Source organism: Dioscorea cayenensis, chromosome 6 (assembly GCF_009730915.1).
Source record: "Dioscorea cayenensis subsp. rotundata cultivar TDr96_F1 chromosome 6, TDr96_F1_v2_PseudoChromosome.rev07_lg8_w22 25.fasta, whole genome shotgun sequence".
Taxonomy (NCBI): domain Eukaryota; kingdom Viridiplantae; phylum Streptophyta; class Magnoliopsida; order Dioscoreales; family Dioscoreaceae; genus Dioscorea; species Dioscorea cayenensis.
The window spans coordinates 18,697,257-18,713,062 of NC_052476.1; the positions used below are offsets into that span (position 1 = coordinate 18,697,257).

Sequence of the window (15,806 nt, forward strand, 5' to 3'; positions counted from 1 at the left end):
GGCGATGGTCACGCTACCAAGTACAACCTAGCGAGTTGGTTTACGAGAGTTCTCGTAAGCAACACATCAAATGCCAAGAATGATCTCAAAACACAACAGTGCAATAAACAAACTTAAATCATCCAAATACACAAGTTCACCCAAGGTTCGCGACATCCGGTGACAGAGATCTAGCCTCTAAACAAATCAGCTTAACAAATCCATGCAAACAACTACAAATGGCATAATAAAAACTCCTCAACAATGGAGGAAATAAGCCAAGCTGGGTGGAAAGGCTTCCACGGACGCCCATGATAGAGCGGCTTCCCTCGTCGTCTACCAACTTTCCCAAGAAAGAGATCGATGATCTAGCAAATCCGAGCCTCTCCCTTAGATTTCCCTTCTCCAAAACATGTAATCTTGCCTCTCAGGCCCGGTGAAAATCGGCTTGAAGAACTCTCCCCAAAAACTCTCCCTTTTGGCCTAGAAGAAATCGACTTCTTATATACCCGATCGGTCCATCTCTGGCGAGGGCTCCATGCGGGCGCATGGAGCCATTAACTCCCGGCCAGTGCCCACCTACTCCGGGTGCCTACGAGTGCTGCCGAGGCCCGACTTTGTTTCTTGCGTGATGCACACTACGGTCGCGGGAAGCTGAGAATTTCGAGCAAACCTCCGCAGGCGTCCATGCGGGCGCGGGCCGTGAAAACTCAACCAAATAACATGACAAGAACAATGACACACTACGGCGTCGCTGATTGCGCTTCTGATGCCGGGACCCCAAAAATACCGTTTTGATGTCGAATTCATCGGAATTTGCATTTTTAACATTGTTTGACTCATTTAAGACCTACAACAGAAATAACCAATTTAGACGTAAAGCAGACATCGGTCGTTAACATGTTCTAAATAATACCGATTAATACATATAAAATACATTTAGAAGTTTATCAAATATCCCCACACCCTAAAAGCGTTTGCTTGTCCCAAACAAACACACATGAAAATATAAGGGCAAAATGATAAGCGGCTAAATGTAGACCCTCAAGCTCAAATAGTGAAAGAACCCCACGTAGCACGAGATGAAATGAATTCAAGAAAATGAGTTGTCATATAACTGACCTCAGATGAGAGATAGTCATGATTCCTTTGAAAATTACTTTCCCGTGAGTGTGTGTATGCTTCATCCCTCGCTCTCCCTATTCTACCACGTTCAATGACCTACCCGTGTTAGAAATCTTAAAGACACCCTCAAAGTAGTAGGTCAAGAAATCCTTGGTCCACATTCAACACTTTAGTATCTAAGTGAATGCATGATTGAGTCGAGGAGAACAAATACTTCTCTTTCTTTGTTTTTCATCATTTTCTTTTCATTTTCATCATCGAGTCCCGCTAACGTAGACCCGCACAAAATATTTTACGTAATCTTTTCGAGAGGATGCACATGCCGATTAGGCTCAGAAAGCCACTCAACCTATGATTCACGAGTCCACATAGCGCGATTGTGCTAAATTAGCGCAGGAATCTTGACATGACTCATTCATTTTTAAAGATAACAAATATACATGTCTCGAGCACCTTCATGCAAAACTTCACTTAGGGATAAAGCAAAATGAACAAAAGGACCAAAAGCTCTTAAAAGACCATTGAGGATGAATTTACCATTCTAACACTTTAAATCAAGCGATTAGGGTTTAGCAAAGGTCAAGCAGGTGAGAAACAACGTGTCAAAGCTATGAAGAAAGCACTAGAAAGAAAAACACGACTTCCTTATAGCACAAATAACCTTACAACTCATTACTATCATTCATTCAAGCCGGAGGTTCTAACAATATATCATAGCTATCAGCGTGAAGTAAGCATGCAAATAACCCATCCCCACACCTAGAATCGTACATTGCCCTCAATGTACACTAATCAACCAGAACATGCTGGATAATCCATGCCAATAAAGTAAATGATAAAGGCGCCCCAATTGTTTGATGAAGAGTGTTCGATGAAAGTGCGGTCATTGCTAGCTAAGGAGAAGAGGCAACTAATCCGTGAGATCTGTAAAATAAATAAAAGCGTCGGGACACTAAAAGAGAAACAAGGGGAAGGAGAAAACATGCATAATAGTCAACGTAAAAGCGGGCATTACAAGTTTAGTCGGAAAGAACCCAAGCTAACAAAACAAGTTCAACCAACAAGCAACAAAATAAAACAAAATACAAAACAAAAGCTCAAGTCCAGAAAAAGTCATGCTCCTATAGCTGTAAGAGGTGGTGTCAGATCAAAGAGTACATGTGGTGCTCAGGGATGTGGTAGCCCCGGGTGGTGCAGGAGGATGAAGACGCCCTCGCCGACGAAAGAAAGGGACTTGCGCATGTCACTTGCCAGCTGTCTCGGTGTCTCAATAGTTTCTTGATGTCCTCGTGAGAGGGAATGAAGCTCGCCCTAAATCTCCCAGGCGAAGCTCAACTCGAGGGTGCTGGCGTCTTGACTCGAGGGAGCTCGGACGTGGTGCGGAGAAGTGGTGATGCGCTCCACGTGGTTGAGTGTCGAATAAGGGCATAGGGTAGTCACGCGTTTCTCCACCATTCCCATGGAAAACAAAGTAGCCATCCCCAAAGGGTGAAAATCCACCAACAACGTGTAAGTCCCGGTGTGTCAGATCAAACCCATACCTCGAATCAAGCAGCGTGATGTATGGCCCGGCAAAAATAGATCCAAAAGGCGTGTATAGTACCACGATGGACTGAACAACTCGGCAAAGAGATGACCAAGGTGGATCGGGTAGTGCTCAATGATGCTATGCAAAGCACTGAGTAAGTCGGAGGCGTGTGATTACCCCAGATTGCTATCACCCGGCCCGCAATGCCGACTCAGCGAGTGCGTGAACATAACGCATGCGTGGGATTGTGAAGGCAGGATGCTTCCGTGACTCGATCTGATGTCGACGACGAGATAATGTTCCGAGCACCCGTGTGTGTGTCATGGTGGCGGAGAGTCGGTTGGAAGACTTTGACATCTTTGGTGTGTTCACAAATCCCACATCATACAAGCCCAAGAAACAACCCAATTGATACGTCGTAATGGCGTGCATTGTTCCAAAGCTTGGAAGGTTATCGGATGGTCTCGCTAATTCAATTGTGCTTAGAACCTCCAAAGGTGAGCTCACGGTAGGCGGATCATTAATTGAGAAAATTCTGTCCCAACCATCATGATTGATCAACTCCGCCACGGTCTCGGCCAAACCTAGAGTTTCGAGGTCATTGTGGTCAATTGTACGGATGATATCCAAAGGGCTTGGACTTCAGAGTTATAACGTGCCTATGTTGTGGTAAAGGCAAGGATGGCACTCCACTTGATGGCGCATCGTGTGGTGGACCGTTTGATAAAACTCAAGCTTGATCGGCATACCTATACCACAAAAACAAGTGATCAAACCGAAATTTTATAGTGAATACAATCATAGAGGTAACTAGAATATCATGGAGTCAAAGAAAAATTGAAAACACAACAATTTTAATGTGAAGAGATGAAAATTTCAGCCATTGTCTACGGTACATCGCGATTTTTGCAAGAGTTTCTCCTACACATCAAGCTTCCCAAAAATTTACAAATGAAGGAAAAACTCAAAAGAATTGGGCAACCACCACATCATGACAACCAAATATATCATTCAAGCATCAAAAATAGAATGAAAACACAATGAAACCCAAGTTTGTAGCAAAACCTAGAATTAGAGCTTGGAGGCTTGAGGGTGATGAGATCCGGCGAAAAAGGTTGATAAAACTTGATTAAAACCCAAGAGCAAGTTTGCAAGATGGAGGAGGTGATTAGAGAAGAAAAACTAGAAAAATGGTGGAGAAATGAGGTAGAGTGAAGAGGAGAGATGAGAGGAAAAACAAAGAGGAGAAGAAGGAGGAGAAGAGGAAGGAGACGAAAGCTCCCTTTAATGGGCCGCCAGCCCATGCGGGTGCATCCATGCGGGCGCATGGGCGCCCGCATGGGAGTGGAAAACACCCGGACGGGGTTTTCACGGGCGCCCATGCGGGTGCATGGCGCCCGTGAGCCTCTCAGCCCAGCGCTAGACAGCACTCCCGCGAGGGTTCCATGCGGCCGCAAGGGAGGCCACAAGGCCCGGAACATGCCACAGCGTCCATACGGACGTATGCAGCCCGGTATGGACTGGAAAGAGATGAAAAATTGGCATGGTTCCTCTTGCAAACATAATAAAATACGGATTACAACCATTTAAGCGCCGGGATGACAATAAAACACAACTAAACAATACTAATTCAAGGCCAAAGCTACACAAGAAAGCCTAAGCATGAGTTGAGCATGACAACAAAAATATGAGAACTACATGAGCATATGCATTCAACAACAACTAAGAAACTAAAAGAAATACGAAAAATTAAAAAAAAACGACGAATTTAAAAACTTGGGTTGCCTCCCAAGAAGCGCTTGTTTAACGTCATTAGCTCGACGTACCTTCATACTTACCTCAGGGTGGATCAAATGATGGGGACTTACCTCCAAGTCCAGGAGAAGTGTTCCAAGATGGGAAACTCATCGAGAGGCATGAGAAGACACGAATTTACCCTTCCCTCGAAGAATAGTCGATCAATCTCCCGTGGTGGTGATAATGCACAATTCAACCCCAATTTCGTTTCTTGTCCTTCTTAAACCATATTTTTCCGGGTGGTTGATTTCTTTTTATTGCTTGGCCAGTGGAAATGTCCCCACAAAGCCTACATGCTTTACTTGTGCGGGAGGTGAGTTGTTCCCCTTAGATTACGTCGCCTTCCACTCCTTCTAAGAATTCATCGAGGGTTAATCGCCAAGACCTCCTGCACTACGATCAAGTAATAATCATATCAGTTTCCATCGGTAAAATAGAGGGATCATCGTGGTCCAAGGTGTGTTTCATAGCCACGGGGAGTGTAAAAATGACTTCCTCATCCCCCACTCTCAATGTCATTCTTCCCCCCTTTACATCAATGAGGGCACCAGTGTTAAGAAATGGTCGCCGAGGATCAATGGAACTTCAACATCATCATCCACATCGAGAATAACAAAAATCCACCGGGATAATGAGTTTGTCTACTTTAACCAGCACATCCTCAACAACACTGCGGGTTTCTTTATAGACCGATCCGCAAGTTGTATTATCATCCTTTGTAGGCCTCATGTCATCTAACCCCAATTTCAAAACAGACTTGTAGGGCATCACATTGATATCGGCCCCGAATCCGCTAACGCCTTCTCTGCATGCCTTCTCAATCCCACATGGAATGATGAAGCTCCGGGATCGCGTCAACTTCCGAGGGAGCTTTCCTCGAATCATTGCCGAGCAGTTCCAAGTGGCAATGCAAGCATTCTAATTCCTCCAATTTTTCTCTTGTTAGTCGCTGGTCTTTCATAAATTTGGCATACTTGGGGCATTTGGGTTAACGCCTCAACAAGAGGGATATTTATGTAGTAATCGCTTGAACACATTCGAGGAATTTCTTGAATTGGGCCTCCTCTTTATCTTGCTTTAACTCGCCGGATAGGGTATGGTCGGCTTGTACTGTCAGTACCCTTGGTGTTGGTAGTTGAAGGGTTTCTTCATCTTGTTTTTCTTTTCCCCTTTCAACTAAACTCTCGGACGACATCGGGCTTCTTCACGTGCGGCTACCCCATCATGCTCGATGACCTGAGCCCTCCTTGGCTCGTGGCTTCAACCCTGTTTCCCGCTTCTAAGGGTTACGGCCTTCAAATGCTCCCTTGGATTATTTTTCGCTGTTACTAGGGGAGGCTACCCGTGGGCGCCTCGATTTGCCCTAGCAAGCTGCCCAACTTGGTTCTCCAATGATTGGATGGAGGCCTGAACATTCCTCAGAACGGTGTTCACTTCAGCGAATTGATTGTTGATGTTCACAAATTTTGCCTCAGTACTGATCATGAATCTCGCTTAACACATCTTCGGTGGAGAACTTCTTCTCGGCTCGCTGAGGAAATTGATGTGGAAGTCCCTCGAGGTCGCTGGGCCGAGGTTGCGTTGTTGACCCCTAAGAAAAATTTGGGTGATTCCTCCACCCCTCGATTGTATGTGTTTCCATAGGGGATTGCTCGGACCCTCGAGGGCCTCCCCTAACATAATCAAGCTCGCCTCTGACCGGGGCAACAGAGGCTATTGAGATTGGACACTGAACAGTAGCATGCCCTGCCCCACAAGTCTCACAAGACAAAACTGCTCCAGAATTTGAGCTTGAACCCAACATAAACTGATCGAATCTTTTTGTTAGGGCCTCCACCTTAGCGGCTAGTGCAGTGTTGTTATCTATCTCATAAATTCCAGCTGCCTTAGGTGGTTTCTGTCTAGTAGACCGATGGCATTCGTTACTCGCCATGTTTTTCAATCAACATTTCAGAGCATCTTCGAGGGTTTTATTACTCAATGACCCCCTACCGCGACAGATCGATGAGTTGTCTAGTTGCATAATTCGGGACCATTGCAAAGCATCCGAATTCTCATCCACGAGGAGAAGCCATGATGGGGGCACTTCGTGAGGAGATCCTTGAATCTCGTAGGTGCTTCAAAAAGTGTCTCCGAGTCCCTTGCCTGAATGCAGTAAATTTCTTTGCCTCAATCTAGTCGCTTTGCTTGGTGGGAAATACCTAGCAAGAAATTTGTCCACCATTTCCTTCCAAGTGGTGATCGACCCCGGTGCCAATGACGTGAGCCACCCGATATCGCTGCTCCCCTTAGACCCGAAAGGGAATAATCTCAATCTTATCGCATCATCGGATTAATCGAAAGTTAATCTTGAAGGTGGAACAAATTTGGAGGAAGCGAGACAAATGCGCATACGGGTCTTCATCAGCTAACCCATCAAACTGTACTTAATTTTGGATCATCCCAATTGTGCTTTGCTTTGATTTCAAAGTTATTAGCCGACGCGGTGGGAGCATGTACACTCGAATTCCTCACCAAGAACCGAGGCCTTTCATAATCGGACAAAGGTACGCCTTGGTTCACGCCATGACTCAAGGTTCACTAATCTCAACCCGTGTTCCTTTGGATGTTCCGAACTCTCAGCCCACCTCTCTCAATCTTTGATGCAAGGTTCTCTCAATTTCGTCGACTGTGTTCTACTAGATTTGTCCGACGGTTGCGATGTCTTAAGATGGTACCTAGCACAATTTTGAGAGCCAATAATCAGGATATAAGTATGAGACAATAAAAATAAAAATAAGAACAAGTGAAATGGAAATATATGTACAAAAAGAAATAGATGAACAAAATAAAAGAAAAAATGGCTAAATCAATAAACTCTAAGTTTTCCGAGTATTCCTTGTGGGTCTCCGGCAACGGCGCCAAAAACTTGATGAGTGCGATCCGCAAGTGCACGTGAGTCGTCATAATACCTCTCGTGCGACACGAGAGGGTCAGATCCCTCAGGCCCAAGGATCTACCCTTACTTCCTCTTCGCTTATTGTCTAGCCGATGCAGTTCGAAAGGTTTCCCTAATCTATTAATTTAACTAAGATAACTACAAGTGGAGACTAAAAATACGGGAGAGGGGTATAAAAATCGGGGAAAGGAACGGTCACGGATCGCGGATTCCCTAGGGGCTACTAAAGTGCATGGGATGCTAAGAATGTCATGCAATTGAAGGTTTGGACCTAGAGATTTCTAGATTAGGTCAACCTGATGGTCACTGCGCCATTGACCCCTAATCCGGTATAAGTATTGACACGTAAATTTCTTCCGATCAAATCCTCACACGATTGCATTAACAAGTGGGGAAAATCCCTAATTAGAGCCGAACACAACTTGGTCTAGCCCTAATGGTGGAGGGTACCGACATCCGATGGTCACGGCGTGATTCGTACATGAATCCCTTCCAAACTTGGTGTGTCTAGTACAAGGGCGATGGTCACGCTACCAAGTACAACCTAGCAGTTGGTTTACAGAGTTCTCATGTAAGCAACACATCAAATGCACCAAGAATGAATCTCAAAACACAACAATTGCAATAAACAAACTTAAATTATCCAAATACACAAGTTCACCCCTAAGGTTCACGGCATCCGGTGACCTTTGGGGTCTACTATGCCCATACAAAACAAATCCAAGCAACAAATCCATGCAAACAACTACAAATGGCATAATAAAAACTCCTCAACAATGGAAGAAGGAAGACAAGCCAAGCTAGGTGGAAAGGCTTCCACGGACGCCGCAATGGGGGCGGCTTCCCTCGTCGTCTACCAACTCCCAAAGAAGAGATCGATGAAGATCTAGCCAAATCCGAGCTTCTCCCTTAGATTTCCCTTCTCCAAAACATGTAATCTTGCCTCTTAAAGACTGGTGAAAATCGGCTTGAAGAACTCTCCCCAAAACTCCTCTTTTTTGCCCTAGAAGAAATCAGCTTCTTATATACCCCGTCAGTCCATGCGGGCTCCATGCGGGCGCATGGAGCCCGTGAGCTCGTGCACCAAATGCCCAAAAACCTCGCGGCATACTGACGTGTCACCATCGAGTGCTTTTCGCTACAAGAATGGCGAGGCTTGAGAATTCCCAGCAAACCTCACGGGCATCCATGCGGGCGCATGGAGCCCGTGAAACTCCCAGCCAAATGGCCGCAGCAAGAACAATGACACCTCACTGGCGTCGCTACAGGCTGCCACATTCTGGTCCGGGACCCCAAAAATGCCGCTTTTGATGTCGAATTCATCCGACGTGCATTTTTAAGCATTGTTTGACTCATTTAAGACCCTGCAACACTGAAATAACTAATTTAGACATAAAAAGCGGGCATCAATTCGTTAACATGTTCACAAATAATACACGATTAATACATATAAAATACATACATTTAGGGCGTTTATCAACGCAAGACGGCCCGTAATATGGCGGGTTAGCACGTCACCATCACAGCCGAGGTTCGCGTGGCTCACCGGCAGCCACCCGGACCTGCAATGGCCATGCGCGCCATATCCCGGGTGATGAGCGGCGCCGCGGACGGCGGGGCACCGTTGGGGACTGCCCTTGTGTAATGGCGAGTTAGCTGAACGCGGGGGCAGGCACGGCAGCGCCAAGACCCATTGACAGCTGGGGCCTAGGGTCGGGCCGGGCGCGCGCCGCCACGAGCGCCATACCGCTCCCGCCCGCCGAGGTCCGGGTGGCTCACGGGCAACCACCCGGACGTGTCATGGCCGTGCACGCTATGTCCCGGGTGATGGGGCGCGCCGCGCGCGCGCCTACGCTCATGTGACCGAGAGGGACACAGGCGCCTCACCGCGGACGGTGGGGCACCGTTGGGGACCGCCCTTGTGCAATGGCGGGTTAGCGTAAAACCGGGGACGGGGGCACGACGCGCATGGTCCGGGCAAGACACTGGTGGCCGAAGGCGGGCGGCGCCGCCACGAGTCGCGGCAGCCCGCGCCAGCAATCAGCCGAGGTCCGGGTGGCTCACGAAGCCACCCGGACGTCGCCAGCGGCCATGCGCGCCATGTCCCGGGCGATGGAGTCGCGCGCACGCCCGCCCCACGCCCATGTGACCGAGAGAGACACCGGCGCCTCGACGCGGACGGCGGGCCACCGTTAGGGACCGCCCATGTGCAATCGCCGAAGATAGGCTGAACCGGGGACGGGGCACGACGCCAAGACGGCGCAAAAACCGTGGGTGGCCGAAGGGTCAGGGCGGATCGCCACGAGCGCGGCAGACCGCTAGTCACCTACTGAGGGTCCGGGTGCCTCACGGGCAGCCACCCGGACGTGCCATGGCCGTGGCGCGCTATGTCCCGGGCGATAGGGCGCGCCGCGCGCTCGCCCCACCGCCATTTGACCGAGAGGGGCACTGGCGCCTCGCCGCAGACGGCGGTGCACCGTTTGGAACTGCCTTGTGGAATAGCGGGTTAGCGTGGAACCGGGGACGGGGGCACGACGCGCATGGCCCAGCAAGACCGGGTGGCCAAGGCGCGGACGCGCCGCCACCAGCGCCGGGTCAAAGACCACCGGCCACCGCCGAGGTCTGAGAGATTCACAGGCAGCCACCCGGACGTGCCATGGCCGTGCGCGCCATGTCCCGGGCGATGGGGTGCGTCGTGCGCCCGCCCCACGCTCATGTGACCGAGAGGGACACCGGCGCCACACCCGGGACGGCTTGGAACCATTGGGGCCCGCCCTTGTGCAAGGGCGGGTTAGCGCGGAACCACCTCGACTGACCGACCGTCACAAAGTCGACGCATACTCCCCGATCGAACATTGGCTACGATCATCCAAAATTTATGAAACTTTGCACGAGTGATTTTCATGTGATGCCAAACAATGGGGCGGGGGCGCCGGGATGGGAAGCCGCCGTCGCCCGGACGGCCCCGGCGGCACTGGCGCGACGTCCCATGACGGGACGGATGCGCTCCGTGTCATCTCCCGATCCACTCGTGCGTTTTTGATGAAACATCACCCCTTAGGGTTTTTTTATGATGACAAATCCATCTGCGATGGTCCCGCGGCGACATTCAAAAGTTGACCGACCGGCCGTAACGACGGTGACACATACTTCCAGATCGAACATTGGCTAGGATCATCCAAAATCTGTGAAACTTTGCTCGAGTGGTTTTCATGTGATGCCAAATTATGGGGTGAGGGCGCCGGGCTGGGATGCCGCCGTCGCCCGGACGGCCCCGGCGGCACCGGCGCTACGTCACACGACGGGACGGGCGCGCTACGTGCCATCTCCCGATCCACTCGTGTGTTTTTAATGAAACTTTACCCATGGGGATTTTTTATGATGACAAATCCATCTGCGATTGTCCTGCGGTGAGATTCCAAAGTCGACCGACCGCCCGTCTTGACGTCGACGCATACTCCCCCGATCGAACATTTGCTACGCTCATCCAAAATCTGTGAAGCTTCGCCGAGGGGTTTTCATGTGATGCCAAACGATGGGGCATTGGCGCCGGGCCGGGATACCACCGTTACCTGGACGGCCCCTGCGGCGCTGGCGCGGCATCACCCGATCACACGGGGGCGCTCCGACGGACGATATGATCCGCACGTGTGAACCCGCCGAAACTTTACTCATCGGTGTTTCGTTAGATGCTGATCGACATGATGTGTGTACACCCGTAAGCGCACGGGGTCATCAAGTAATAATCCACTCGTGAACGCACGAATGGGTCGTATTCCAAGGGGCCTAAGGAGCTATCCTACTCACTTCTTACCTGTTGTTTAGCTCACCGATTCCAAGATAAGAGAAAAGAAGAAAAGAAAGCAATACAAAAAGTGAAATAAAATCTTAAGAAGTACAAAACAAGTAAAATACGGGAGATGCCCAAGGTTGGAAAACGGTCACGTATGCGGATTCCCAAGGGGGCTACTATAGTGAGTAGGAAATTGAGTAATAAAGCACGTGGCTAGTTGGACCGAGAAAACCAAGACCTAGGTCAACCCGATGGTCACGGCAATTGACCCCTAACCCGGTGCAAGTGTTGAGCGCGGAATCTCTTCCGCCCAACTTCCCACACGGTTGCAAGGAAAATGTCGGTTTTCACAAGTTAGGGTGGAAACACAAGTAGTTTTTAATCCTCCGGTGGAAACACAAGTAGTTCAACCCTAGGATTGGAGGGGTCCAAAGCTCGTCATGCCCCGCCATGCTCCGGCGGAGTTCGACCACCGGTCTTCGGCCCGCGGCGCGGCGGTGCGACAGTCTCCGCGTCCGACTACGCGCAAGTGCGCCGGAGCAACTCGTTCACGCGACGCCCAGGCAGGCGCCGCCCTCCGGTGGCCTCGGGCGCAACTTGCGTTCAAAGACTCGATGGTTCACTGGGATTCTGCAATTCACACCAAGTATCGCATTTCTCTACGTTCTTTATCGATGCAAGAGCCGAGATATCCATTGCCGAGAGTCATGTGAGTCCAGTGCTGTTTATTTCCTAGACGCCAGCGCGCGGCGCCTGGCAGGCGCGGCCACCCACGTCGGTTCGGGACGTCCTTGGTGCTTCCCGCGCCGGTTGTGGGGTCGTATTCTCCCGCGCACACCCCGCCCGCACCGCCGAGGCGAGACAGGGGCGAGTGGGCGCGGGTGTCCAGCCGCGCACGCCGCGGCAGCATGGTGACGCTGGCCGCGCTGCGCCCCACGCTGCTCCGCCCCGGCCGCACCCCGCACTTCCGCGTGTTCTCGGGTCTTCCGCGTGTTTGCGACGTGTCTTGACAATGATCCTTCCGCAGGTCCACCTACGGAAACCTTGTTATGACTTCTCCTTCCTCTAAATGATAAGGTTCAGTGGACTTCTCGCGACATCGCGGGCGGTGAGAACACCCCCGTCGCCGTGATCCGAACACTTCACCGGACCATTCAATCGGTAGGAGCGACGGGCGGTGTGTACAAAGGGTAGGGACATAGTCAATGCGAGCTGATGACTCGCGCTTACTAGAAATTCTTCGTTGAGGACCAACAATTGCAATGATCTATCCCCATCATGATGAAATTTTACAAGATTACCATAGCCTGTCGGCCAAGGCTATAGACTCGTTAAATACATCAGTGTAGTGCGCGTGCAGCCCAGAACATCTAAGGGCATCACAAACCTATTATTGCCTCAAAATTCCGTGGCCGAAACGACCATAGTCCCTCTAAGAAGCTTGCCACGGAGTCCTAAATGTAACATGTTGCTTTTAGGACTCTTCCGGCACCTTATGAGAAATCAAAGTCTTTGGGTTCCGGGGCGAGTATGGTCATAAGGCCGAAACTTAAAGGAATTGACGGAAGGGCACCACCAGGAGTGGAGCCTGCGGCTTAATTTGACTCAACATGGGGAAACTTACCAGGTCCAGACATAGCAAGGATTGATAGACTGAGAGCTTTTTCTTTATTCTATGGGTCGTGGTGTATGGTCGTTCTTAGTTGTTGGAGTGATTTGTCTGGTTATTTCCGATAATGAACGAGACCTCAGCCTGCTAACTAGCTATACAGAGGAATCCCTCTGTGGCCAGCTTCTTAGAGGGACTATGGCCGTTTAGGCCACGGAAGTTTGAGGCAATAACAGGTCTGTGATGCCCTTAGATGTTCTGGGCCGCACGCGCGCTACACTGATGTATTCAACGAGTCTATAGCCTTGGCCGACAGGCCCGGGTAATCTTGTAAAATTTCATCATGATGGGGATAGATTATTGCAATTGTTGGTCTTCAAAGAGGAATTCCTAGTAAGAGCGAGTCATCAGCTCATGTTGACTATGTCCCTGCTTTTTGTACACACCGCCTGTCACTTCTACCGATTGAATGGTCTGGTGAAGTGTTCGGATCACGGCGACGGGGGCGGTCTCACTGCCTGCGACGTCGCGAGAAGTGCACTAAACCTAATCATTTAGAGGAAGAAGAAGTTGTAACAAGGTTTCCGTAGGTGAACCTGTAGAAGGATCATTGTCGAGACCCGCCACAAACACGCGGAAGACCCGAGAACACGCGGAAGCACGGCGTGCGGCCGGGCAGGGGGAGCGTGGGGGGCGCGGGAGGACACGACCCCACAACCGGCGCGGGAAGCGCCAAGGACGTCCCGACCTGACGCGCGGGCGGCGGCGCCCAACGGGCACCGCGCATCGGCGCGGAGGAAAGAAACGACACTGGAGTCACAAGACTCTCGGCAATACATATCTCGGCTCTCGCATCGATGAAGAACGTAGCGAAATGCGATACTTGGTGTGAATTGCGTATACGCGGAACCATCGAGTCTTTTGAACACAAGTTGCGCCGAGGCCATCCGCCAGGGCACGCCTCGCTGGGCGCTCACGCGAACACGCCCGCCGCCCAGTGCGCGGCGGACGCAGAGATCGGCCCTCGCCCAGCAGCGGGCCAAAGACAAAGCGGTCGCCCATCCCCTGAGCAGGGCGAGGCGTGACGATCGTTGGACCGGCCTCGCACCGAGATCCGGAGGTCATCGCGCCCCCTTCCGCAGGCCCTCTTACCGAGACCCGAGGTCAGGCGAGACCTCCCGCAGAGTTTAAGCATATCAATAAGCGGAGGAAAAGAAACTTACGAGGATTCCCTATTAACGGTGGGCGAACCGGGAAGAGCCCAGCTTTATAATCGGGCGGTGACGCCGCCTGAATTGTAGTCTGCAGAAGCGTCATCAGCAATAGACCGGGCCCAAGTCCCCTAGAAAGGGGTGCCGGAGATTGTGAGAGCCCCGTCGTGCCTGGACTCTGCCGCACCATGAGGCACTGTCGGCGAGTCAGGTTGTTTGGGAATGCAGCCCCAATCGGGCGGTAAATTCTGTCCAAGGCTGAATTCGGGCGAGAGACCGATAGCGAACAAGTACCACGAGGGAAAGATGAAAAGGACTTTGAAAAGAGAGTTAAAGAGTGCTTGAAATTGCTGGGAGAGAAGTGGATGGGGGCCGGCGATGCAGCCCGGCCGGATGCGGAACGACGACGAGCCTGTCTGACGGTCGGCTCGCGCCGCGGACCGATCAGCGGGCCACGCCGGGCGGCCGAGCCCGGAGGATGACCCTCCCGAGGACGAGCGCTGGCACCCTCTGCGCGTGCCCACCCGCGGCACGGGCGCGTTCCAGGCACCGACTCGCGGGCTCCCCATCGAGCCGTCTTGAAACGTGGACCAAGGAGTCTGACATGTGTGCGAGCCGACGGGCACGGAAACCCGGAAGACGCAAGGAAGCTGAAAGGCGGGATCCTTCTCGAGGGGTGCACCACCGACCGACCCCGATCTTCTGTGAAGCGTTCGAGTTGGAGCATGCCGGTCGGGACTCGAAAGATGGTGAACTATGCCTGAGCGGGGCGAAGCCAGAGGAAACTCTGGTAGAGGCCCGCAGTGATACTGACGTGTAAATCATTTGTCTGACTTGGGTATAGGGGCGAAAGACTAATCAAACCATCTAGTAGCTGGTTCCCTCCGAAGTTTCCCTCAGGATAGCTATAGCCCGTGCGCAAGTTCTATCGGGTAAAGCCAATGATTACAAGCATCGGGGGCAACGCCCTTAACCTATTCTTAAACTTTAAATAGGTAGGACGGCGTAGCTGTTCCGGTGAGCCGCGCCATGGAATCGAGAGCTCCAAGTGGGCCATTTTTGATAAGCAGAACTAGCGACGCAGGAAGAAATGGAAGCCGGGTTACAGTGCCCGATTGCGCGCTAACCCAGAACCCACAAAGGGTGTTGGTCGATTAAGACAGCATGACGGTGGTTATGGAAGTCGAAATCCGCTAAGTAGCAAATATTCAAATGAGAACTTTGAAGGCCGAAGAGGGGAAAGGTTCCATGTGAACGGCACTTGCACATTTGTTAGCCGATCCTAAGGGACGGGGGAGGCCCGTCAGAGAGAGCGTCCGAAGATGCTGGCGGGCGGCTGACGGCGACGTTAGGGAGTCCGAAGATGCTGGCGGGGTCCCCGGGGAGAGTTATCTTTTCTGGTTAACATTGCGCGGTGTCCGGTGCGCCCCCGGTGGCCCGTGAAAATCTGGAGGACCGAGTGCCACCCACGCCCAGTCGTATTCATAACCGCATTAGGTCTCCAAGGTGAACAGCCTCTGGCCGATGGAACAATGTAGGCAAGGGAAGTAGGCAAAACAAATCCGTAACTTCGGGAAAAGGATTGGCTCTGAGGGATGGGCACGGGGGTCCCGGTCCCGAACCCGTCGGCTATCGGCGAACTGCTCGAGCCGTGTCTACGGCGAGAGTGGGTCACCGCGTGCCAGACGGGGGACGGACAGGGAACGGCCAGCGTGCCGCTCCCGCAACGTGGGGGCCTTCCCCGGCGTCGAAAAGTTGACTCAGAACTGGTACGGACAAGGGGAATCCGACTGTTTAATTAAAACAAAGCATTGCGATGGTCCCCG

The 15,806-nt window shown here is 51.4% G+C and overlaps 1 non-coding gene and 2 pseudogenes across 1 annotated transcript; 1 reads left to right on the forward strand and 2 right to left on the reverse strand.

Annotated features, from left to right (window-relative positions):
* Window positions 1-11,713: 11,713 nt before the first annotated feature.
* Window positions 11,714-11,867, reverse strand: LOC120264208. Its single transcript, XR_005537377.1, has one exon. It is a non-coding gene; the product is annotated as a 5.8S ribosomal RNA (ribosomal RNA).
* A 1,724-nt stretch (window positions 11,868-13,591) lies between these two features.
* On the forward strand, window positions 13,592-13,744 carry LOC120264022 (annotated as a pseudogene).
* A 212-nt stretch (window positions 13,745-13,956) lies between these two features.
* On the reverse strand, window positions 13,957-14,586 carry LOC120263884 (annotated as a pseudogene).
* Between the last annotated feature and the right edge of the window lie 1,220 nt (window positions 14,587-15,806).